The sequence below is a fragment of the Pseudophryne corroboree genome, chromosome 6 (genome assembly GCF_028390025.1).
Source record: "Pseudophryne corroboree isolate aPseCor3 chromosome 6, aPseCor3.hap2, whole genome shotgun sequence".
Classification (NCBI taxonomy): domain Eukaryota; kingdom Metazoa; phylum Chordata; class Amphibia; order Anura; family Myobatrachidae; genus Pseudophryne; species Pseudophryne corroboree.
In genome coordinates, this window is record NC_086449.1 from 658,519,099 (window position 1) to 658,529,823 (window position 10,725).

Here is a 10,725-nt window from a genome sequence, read left to right on the forward strand (position 1 = left end):
TGGGCTCGGAATTCTGAGCCTTTTCCTCGCACCCCCAGTTGCGGGAGAATGTGAAGGAGGAGATGTTGACAGGTCGCGTTCCGCTTGACTTGACAATTTTGTCACCAGCAGGTCTTTCAACCCCAGCAGACCTGTGTCTGCCGGAAAGAGAGATCCAAGGTAGGCTTTAAATCTAGGATCGAGCACGGTGGCCAAAATGTAGTGCTCTGATTTCAACAGATTGACCACCCGTGAATCCTTGTTAAGCGAATTAAGGGCTGCATCCACAAGTCCCACATGCCTAGCGGAATCGCTCCGTGTTAGCTCCTTCTTCAATGCCTCCAGCTTCTTCTGCAAAAGCCTGATGAGGGGAATGACCTGACTCAGGCTGGCAGTGTCTGAACTGACTTCACGTGTGGCAAGTTCAAAGGGCATCAGAACCTTGCACAACGTTGAAATCATTCTCCACTGCACTTGAGACAGGTGCATTCCATCTCCTATATCGTGCTCAATTGTATAGGCTTGAATGGCCTTTTGCTGCTCCTCCAACCTCTGAAGCATATAGAGGGTTGAATTCCACCTCGTTACCACTTCTTGCTTCAGATGATGGCAGGGCAGGTTCAGTAGTTTTTGGTGGTGCTCCAGTCTTCTGTACGTGGTGCCTGTACGCCGAAAGTGTCCCGCAATTTTTCTGGCCACCGACAGCATCTCTTGCACGCCCCTGTCGTTTTTTAAAAAATTCTGCACCACCAAATTCAAGGTATGTGCAAAACATGGGACGTGCTGGAATTTGCCCATATTTAATGCACACACAATATTGCTGGCGTTGTCCGATGCCACAAATCCACAGGAGAGTCCAATTGGGGTAAGCCATTCCGCGATGATCTTCCTCAGTTGCCGTAAGAGGTTTTCAGCTGTGTGCGTATTCTGGAAAGCGGTGATACAAAGCGTAGCCTGCCTAGGAAAGAGTTGGCGTTTGCGAGATGCTGCTACTGGTGCCGCCGCTGCTGTTCTTGCGGCGGGAGTCCATACATCTACCCAGTGGGCTGTCACAGTCATATAGTCCTGACCCTGCCCTGCTCCACTTGTCCACATGTCCGTGGTTAAGTGGACATTGGGTACAACTGCATTTTTTAGGACACTGGTGAGTCTTTTTCTGACGTCCGTGTACATTCTCGGTATCGCCTGCCTAGAGAAGTGGAACCTAGATGGTATTTGGTAACGGGGGCACACTGCCTCAATAAATTGTCTAGTTCCCTGTGAACTAACGGCGGATACCGGACGCACGTCTAACACCAACATAGTTGTCAAGGACTCAGTTATCCGCTTTGCAGTAGGATGACTGCTGTGATATTTCATCTTCCTCGCAAAGGACTGTTGAACAGTCAATTGCTTACTGGAAGTAGTACAAGTGGGCTTACGACTTCCCCTCTGGGATGACCATCGACTCCCAGCGGCAACAACAGCAGCGCCAGCAGCAGTAGGCGTTACACGCAAGGATGCATCGGAGGAATCCCAGGCAGGAAAGGACTCGTCAGACTTGCCAGTGACATGGCCTGCAGGACTATTGGCATTCCTGGGGAAGGAGGAAATTGACACTGAGGGAGTTGGTGGGGTGGTTTGCGTGAGCTTGGTTACAAGAGGAAGGGATTTACTGGTCAGTGGACTGCTTCCGCTGTCACCCAAAGTTTTTGAACTTGTCACTGACTTATTATGAATGCGCTGCAGGTGACGTATAAGGGAGGATGTTCCGAGGTGGTTAACGTCCTTACCCCTACTTATTACAGCTTGACAAAGGGAACACACGGCTTGACACCTGTTGTCCGCATTTCTGGTGAAATACCTCCACACCGAAGAGCTGATTTTTTTGGTATTTTCACCTGGCATGTCAACGGCCATATTCCTCCCACGGACAACAGGTGTCTCCCCGGGTGCCTGACTTAAACAAACCACCTCACCATCAGAATCCTCCTGGTCAATTTCCTCCCCAGCGCCAGCAACACCCATATCCTCCTCATCCTGGTGTACTTCAACACTGACATCTTCAATCTGACTATCAGGAACTGGACTGCGGGTGCTCCTTCCAGCACTTGCAGGGGGCATGCAAATAGAGGAAGGCGCATGCTCTTCACGTCCAGTGTTGGGAAGGTCAGGCATCGCAAACGACACAATTGGACTCTCCTTGTGGATTTGGGATTTCAAAGAACGCACAGTTCTTTGCGGTGCTTTTGCCAGCTTGAGTCTTTTCAGTTTTCTAGCGAGAGGCTGAGTGCTTCCATCCTCATGTGAAGCTGAACCACTAGCCATGAACATAGGCCAGGGCCTCAGCCGTTCCTTGCCACTCCGTGTGGTAAATGGCATATTGGCAAGTTTACGCTTCTCCTCCGACAATTTTATTTTAGGTTTTGGAGTCCTTTTTTTTCTGATATCTGGTGTTTTGGATTTGACATGCTCTGTACTATGACATTGGGCATCGGCCTTGGCAGACGACGTTGCTGGCATTTCATCGTCTCGGCCATGACTAGTGGCAGCAGCTTCAGCACGAGGTGGAAGTGGATCTTGATCTTTCCCTAATTTTGGAACCTCAACTTTTTTGTTCTCCATATTTTATAGGCAGAACTAAAAGGCACCTCAGGTAAACAATGGAGATGGATGGATTGGATAGTTTACTAGTATACAATTATGGACGGACTGCCACGGTTAGGTGGTATAAAAAAACCACGGTTAGGTGGTATATATTATAATAATAATACAATTATGGATGGACGGACTGCCTGCCGACTGCCGACACAGAGGTAGCCACAGCCGTGAACTACCGCACTGTACACTGGTTGATAAAGAGATAGTAGTATACTCGTAACAACTAGTATGACACTATGACGACGGTATAAAGAATGGAAAAAAAACCACGGTTAGGTGGTATATATTATAATAATAATACAATTATGGATGGACGGACTGCCTGCCGACTGCCGACACAGAGGTAGCCACAGCCGTGAACTACCGCACTGTACACTGGTTGATAAAGAGATAGTAGTATACTCGTAACAACTAGTATGACACTATGACGACGGTATAAAGAATGGAAAAAAAACCACGGTTAGGTGGTATATATTATAATAATAATACAATTATGGATGGACGGACTGCCTGCCGACTGCCGACACAGAGGTAGCCACAGCCGTGAACTACCGCACTGTACACTGGTTGATAAAGAGATAGTAGTATACTCGTAACAACTAGTATGACACTATGACGACGGTATAAAGAATGGAAAAAAAACCACGGTTAGGTGGTATATATTATAATAATAATACAATTATGGATGGACGGACTGCCTGCCGACTGCCGACACAGAGGTAGCCACAGCCGTGAACTACCGCACTGTACACTGGTTGATAAAGAGATAGTAGTATACTCGTAACAACTAGTATGACACTATGACGACGGTATAAAGAATGAAAAAAAAACCACGGTTAGGTGGTATATATTATAATAATAATACAATTATGGATGGACGGACTGCCTGCCGACTGCCGACACAGAGGTAGCCACAGCCGTGAACTACCGCACTGTACACTGGTTGATAAAGAGATAGTAGTATACTCGTAACAACTAGTATGACACTATGACGACGGTATAAAGAATGGAAAAAAAACCACGGTTAGGTGGTATATATTATAATAATAATACAATTATGGATGGACGGACTGCCTGCCGACTGCCGACACAGAGGTAGCCACAGCCGTGAACTACCGCACTGTACACTGGTTGATAAAGAGATAGTAGTATACTCGTAACAACTAGTATGACACTATGACGACGGTATAAAGAATGGGAAAAAAACCACGGTTAGGTGGTATATATTATAATAATAATACAATTATGGATGGACGGACTGCCTGCCGACTGCCGACACAGAGGTAGCCACAGCCGTGAACTACCGCACTGTACACTGGTTGATAAAGAGATAGTAGTATACTCGTAACAACTAGTATGACACTATGACGACGGTATAAAGAATGGAAAAAAAACCACGGTTAGGTGGTATATATTATAATAATAATACAATTATGGATGGACGGACTGCCTGCCGACTGCCGACACAGAGGTAGCCACAGCCGTGAACTACCGCACTGTACACTGGTTGATAAAGAGATAGTAGTATACTCGTAACAACTAGTATGACACTATGACGACGGTATAAAGAATGGAAAAAAAACCACGGTTAGGTGGTATATATTATAATAATAATACAATTATGGATGGACGGACTGCCTGCCGACTGCCGACACAGAGGTAGCCACAGCCGTGAACTACCGCACTGTACACTGGTTGATAAAGAGATAGTAGTATACTCGTAACAACTAGTATGACACTATGACGACGGTATAAAGAATGGAAAAAAAACCACGGTTAGGTGGTATATATTATAATAATAATACAATTATGGATGGACGGACTGCCTGCCGACTGCCGACACAGAGGTAGCCACAGCCGTGAACTACCGCACTGTACACTGGTTGATAAAGAGATAGTAGTATACTCGTAACAACTAGTATGACACTATGACGGTATAAAGAAAGAAAAAAAAATACCACGGTTAGGTGGTATATATTGTAATACAATTATGGATGGACGGACTGCCTGCCGAGTTCCGACTGCCGACACAGAGGTAGCCACAGCCGTGAACTACCGCACTGTACTGTGTCTGCTGCTAATATAGACTGGTTGATAAAGAGATAGTATACAATACATACAACAATGAATATACTACTATACTGGTGGTCAGGCACTGGTCACCACTAGTCACACTGGCAGTGGCACTCCTGCAGCAAAAGTGTGCACTGTTTAATTTTAAATTAATATAATATTATGTACTCCTGGGGGCTCCTGCTATAACAACCTGCAGTGCTCCCCAGTCTCCCCCACAATTATTATAAGCTTTGCCTTTTATACATTGATGTGCAGCACACTGGGCTGAGCTGAGTGCACACAGACTGAGTCACACTGTGTGACTGGCTGCTGCTGTGTATCGTTTTTTTTCAGGCAGAGAACGGATATAGCAGAGAACGGATATATATTAAAATAAATAAAAGTTAACTAACAACAACTGCACTGGTCACTGTGGTAAACTCTGTCTGACTCTGCACAATCTCTCTCTCTCTTCTAATCTAATTTCTAATGGAGAGGACGCCAGCCACGTCCTCTCCCTATCAATCTCAATGCACGTGTGAAAATGGCGGCGACGCGCGGCTCCTTATATAGAATCCGAGTCTCGCGAGAATCCGACAGCGTCATGATGACGTTCGGGCGCGCTCGGGTTAACCGAGCAAGGCGGGAGGATCCGAGTCTGCTCGGACCCGTGAAAAAAACATGAAGTTCGTGCGGGTTCGGTTTCAGAGAAACCGAACCCGCTCATCTCTAATGGGTACTGGAAGTTGTCTCTCACGGGTACGCTGTCTCCTTCCAGAGACATCCTCCTTACCAGTTTTGCACCACGGCTCTAACTTTGAATCCGTTAAGGGTGCAAGTTCTACTAACGTTTGTGAGTTCTCTCCTGAGTACAGGAGTGGTTGTACCTCACAGAAAGAGAGTTAACCATGGTAAGTCTACCATAACTCTACTTATCAAACTCTGTCGCAAGATCATTGCAGCAAATGATTTACATGCATGCGAGGTGGCAAAAAAAAACCACTCCACAAAACCAACATTGCATACACCTCTGAATCAGGCCCATAATTAGCAAGAAACAACCTAAGCAGAAACAGTGCAGGTGTACGTAATGTTATTAAAGTATAAAGTACTAGTGTTTCAGCCCCATCCAGAGGCTGCAAGAGAATATGAAACAACAGTATTAGTTTCTATGCAAAACTGCACCATGAATTGAAAGAGGGGGAAAAAACAAATCTATCACCTGAATGCCAGCTGTATTAATCTTTTTGAGATGAATACCATTGTGATTAATAGGAGCTAGTTTGATACTTTTCACCTGTGAAATGAGGAGGTCATGTTTCAGATCACCTTGTGGATAGACGACAAAACCACAACTGCAGCAATGATACTATGCCTGCGGGCCTGATTTATGAAGCATTTATGAATCTTTACTGCCATTACAAAGCCAAACTCGGGTTCTGCAATTGTAGCAAAAGACCACCTCATTTATCAGCAGCTCATGCTCACCATAACAATATTCCGTGCGGCGTACACACACTCTAAGCAGTGATGGACTTATAGAAATGCATGCAATAGTGGAATTCATCATTCACGCTTTTGGATATATGCTCAAGAGTTAAAAATCAATATGAATAAAAAAAGGGAATCAGCATCAGTATATTAATTCCATATGTATGTATACAGTACATTATATATATATATATATATATATATAGAGAGAGAGAGAGAGAGAGAGAGAGAGAGAGAGAGAGAGAGAGAGATGTATATATTGACTCTATAGACAAACCTTTACAACACAATAAGAAAAATACATAAAACTGTGCTGCAAATTATTTAGCCACGTAAAAGGTGCCCTAATGAGCAGCATATCTAGAATGTCTGGGTGCACAGGAATTTTTTCTCATTGCCAGAGTCATAACCCTTATACTGGCAAGGAGCTGTCCATCACCATCATCTTGCACCAATCTGCATTCATTTTAGCAGGTCCGTTTGGCATGCATGCACTTTTGAATACTTCTTACACTATATATGCACTGCCATTTTTCTATAACATATTTTGCACTTTTGTTGGAATATTTCCCATTGTGCATATTAGCAGTGGAACAAATCATGAGAAGACGCATACTTGCTTCCTAGATATCTGGGGATGGGGAGGACATAAGAGGTGCATATGGCATGGTGCCATAAATCCCACTGAGCAGTCGTGGGGGCAGGACCATGAATACACATTGTGTCATCACAGCCCCACTCATCCTACATCAGTGGTGTAGTGGACGGATCTGGGAGTTTTGTTTACTTCCAAATTTTGGAGTCTCCTGAATATTAAAACATAGAAACAGAATTTGATAAGAACCACTTGGCCCATCTAGTCTGCCGCTTTTTTTCCTTTTGGTAACCTTAACCCTAATGAGCCTTAAGCTGCATGCACACGGTGCGATATCGCACGGAAATATAGTGCATATCGCTCCATGTGTATAAGATTACAATGTCGATGCGCGATCCCGCAGCATGAGAACCGGACCAACCCGAACATTGAGATCCGAGTCGAGCTCAGGTTTTCCAGCCAGACTCGGATCCCAAAGAGAGGCCGAATGTCAACTTCCCGCTGTCGGATTCTATAAAGGTACCCGTGATCGGCGCCATCTTTACTCTGGCTGTGGAAAGTGTACTGTGTATATTTGGCGTGGGGTGTATCAGTCCAGCGGTGCTTTCTTAGCTCTTCTGTATCAGTCGCGGGGTGCTCTTTCAGCTCTGCTGTATCAGTTGCGGGGTGCTCTTTCAGCTCTGCTGTATCAGTCCAGGGGTGCTCTCTCAGCTCTGCTGTATCAGTCCAGGGGTGCTCTGTGAGCTCTGCTGTATCAGTCCAGGGGTGCTCTGTGAGCTCTGCTGTATCAGTCCAGGGGTGCTCTGTGAGCTCTGCTGTATCAGTCCAGGGATGCTCTTTCAGCTCTGCTGTATCAGTCCAGGGGTGCTCTCTCAGCTCTGCTGTATCAGTCGCGGGGTGCTCTTTCAGCTCTGCTGTATCAGTCCAGGGGTGCTCTTTCAGCTCTGCTGTATCAGTCCAGGGGTGCTCTCTCAGCTCTGCTGTATCAGTCGCGGGGTGCTCTTTCAGCTCTGCTGTATCAGTCCAGGGGTGCTCTTTCAGCTCTGCTGTATCAGTCCAGGGGTGCTCTTTCAGCTCTGCTGTATCAGTCCAGGGGTGCTCTGTCAGCTCTGCTGTATCAGTCCAGGGGTGCTCTCTCAGCTCTGCTGTATCAGTCCAGGGATGCTTTTTCAGCTCTGCTGTATCAGTCCAGGGGTGCTCTGTCAGCTCTGCTGTATCAGTCCAGGGGTGCTCTCTCAGCTCTGCTGTATCAGTCCAGGGGTGCTCTGTCCGTCGATCCAGGGGCTCCTTCCCAGTGTAAAATTAAAATAATAAACGCTAAAAACAAAAAGCATAAACATATAATTATGATTAAAAAAAATTGTTTGTACTGTACACCAGTGTACTATACAATTTTTATTTAAGTAGTTTTAAGTAGTGATGAGCGGGTTCGGTTTCCCGAGCTTTACCTTTTTTACACGGGTCCGAGCCATACTCGGATTCTCCCGTATGGCTCGGTTAACCCGAGCGCGCCCGAACGTCATCATCCCGCTGTCGGATTCTCGCGAGATTCGGATTCTATAAGCAGCCGCGCGTCGCCGCCATTTTCACACGTGCATTGGAGATGATAGGGAGAGGACGTGGCTGGCGTCATCTCCGTTTAGTAGAAGACAGTTGATTTGATTGCTTGTTTATTACTATAATTGTGGGGAGGATTGGGGAGCAGCTGTTAGGAGGAGTACAGTGCAGAGTTTAGTTTTTATCCGTTCTCTGCCTGAAAAAAACGCTCCATACCATATCTGTGCTCAGTGTGCTGCATGTTATATCTGTGCTGAGTGCTCACAATGCTTAATTGTGGGGACTGGGGAGCAGCTATAGCAGGAGTACAGTGCAGAGTTTTGCTGACAGTGACCACCAGTATACGTTTGTCTGCCTGAAAAACACTCCATATCTGTGCTCACAGTGTAGTGCTTTATTGTGGGGACTGGGGACCACCAGTATAATTATAATATTATATAGGAGGAGTACAGTGCAGAGTGCCCTGCTGTACCTACCTCTGTGTCGTCATCCATTAAGTATATTATCCATCTACATTCCTATACCTGTGGTGCATTTTAGTTTAGCAGTTTGCTGACAGTGTCCACCAGGTCCAGTATACTATATATAGCAGTACGGTAGGCCACTGCTGTACCTACCTCTGTGTCGTCACTCGTCATCCATTAAGTATACTATCCATCCATCTACATTGTATACCTGTGGTGCCTTTTTTTTAGACTAGTTTAGCAGTTTGCTGACAGTGTCCACCAGGTCCAGTATACTGTATATAGCAGACCGGTAGGCCACTGCTGTACCTACCTCTGTGTCGTCACTCGTCATCCATTCAGTATACTATCCATCCATCTACATTGTATACCTGTGGTGCCTTTTTTTTAGACTAGTTTAGCAGTTTGCTGACAGTGTCCACCAGGTCCAGTATACTGTATATAGCAGACCGGTAGGCCACTGCTGTACCTACCTCTGTGTCGTCACTCGTCATCCATTAAGTATACTATCCATCCATCTACATTGTATACCTGTGGTGCCTTTTTTTAGACTAGTTTAGCAGTTTGCTGACAGTGTCCACCAGGTCCAGTATACTGTATATAGCAGTACGGTAGGCCACTGCTGTACCTACCTCTGTGTCGTCACTCGTCATCCATTAAGTATACTATCCATCCATCTACATTGTATACCTGTGGTGTCTTTTTTTTAGACTAGTTTAGCAGTTTGCTGACAGTGTCCACCAGGTCCAGTATACTGTATATAGCAGACCGGTAGGCCACTGCTGTACCTACCTCTGTGTCGTCACTCGTCATCCATTAAGTATACTATCCATCCATCTACATTGTATACCTGTGGTGCCTTTTTTTTAGACTAGTTTAGCAGTTTGCTGACAGTGTCCACCAGGTCCAGTATACTGTATATAGCAGACCGGTAGGCCACTGCTGTACCTACCTCTGTGTCGTCACTCGTCATCCATTAAGTATACTATCAATCCATCTACATTGTATACCTGTGGTGCCTTTTTTTTAGATTAGTTTAGCAGTTTGCTGAAAGTGTCCACCAGGCAGAGCCGGCCCTAACCAATATGATGCCCTAGGCAAGATTTTGGCTGGTGCCCCCTAGCACCACCGCTGGTTCCGCCTCTGAGCTTGCACCTCTTTCCCAGCACCATCACCACTCACCCATAGCAGTTCTTATTTTGGTGTGTGTATCCCCCTATATTTTAAATAGGAACAGTTCGCACATTTGGCGCACAGCCCAAAAAGGGGTGTGTTTTTGCTGGCAAGGGGCATGGCCACACAATAGTAACCCCAATTACTCCACACAGTACTGGAACTTTATTTATTGATCATGCGATAGTGTCCATAATTAATTTTACATCCCACAGTAGTATCACTTTACCTTATAAATGTTACTCCTCTCAGTAGAGCCCCTTATTCACATTACATCACACTGAATTGCTCCTTATTCACATTACACCACACCCTATTGCTCTTTATTCACTTTAGAAGACACAGTAGTGCCCTTTCTATACGCAACGCCACATAGTAGAGCACCTTATACACATAATGCCACACAGTAATGCCCCTTACACATATGAGACACATTATTAATGGCCTTATAAACATAATGCGCTTACACATTATGACAACCTTTATTAATGCCCTTTTACACATAATGTCCCTTACACATATGCCGCACATTATTAATGCCCTTATACAAATAATGACACACATAGTGCCCCTTGCACATTATGAATGCATTTTTACAAGACAAACATAATGCTCCTTACACATATTCTGAACACTACTGCACAACCAACCCACTCACATGCACACAGTACTCACACTGCCACTAACACTGTGACCTCTGCTTGGCTACAGATGTGTCCTCATAAATCTTGCCTCAATGCTAACGTCGGGCACCTTTTTTTAATGGAAATT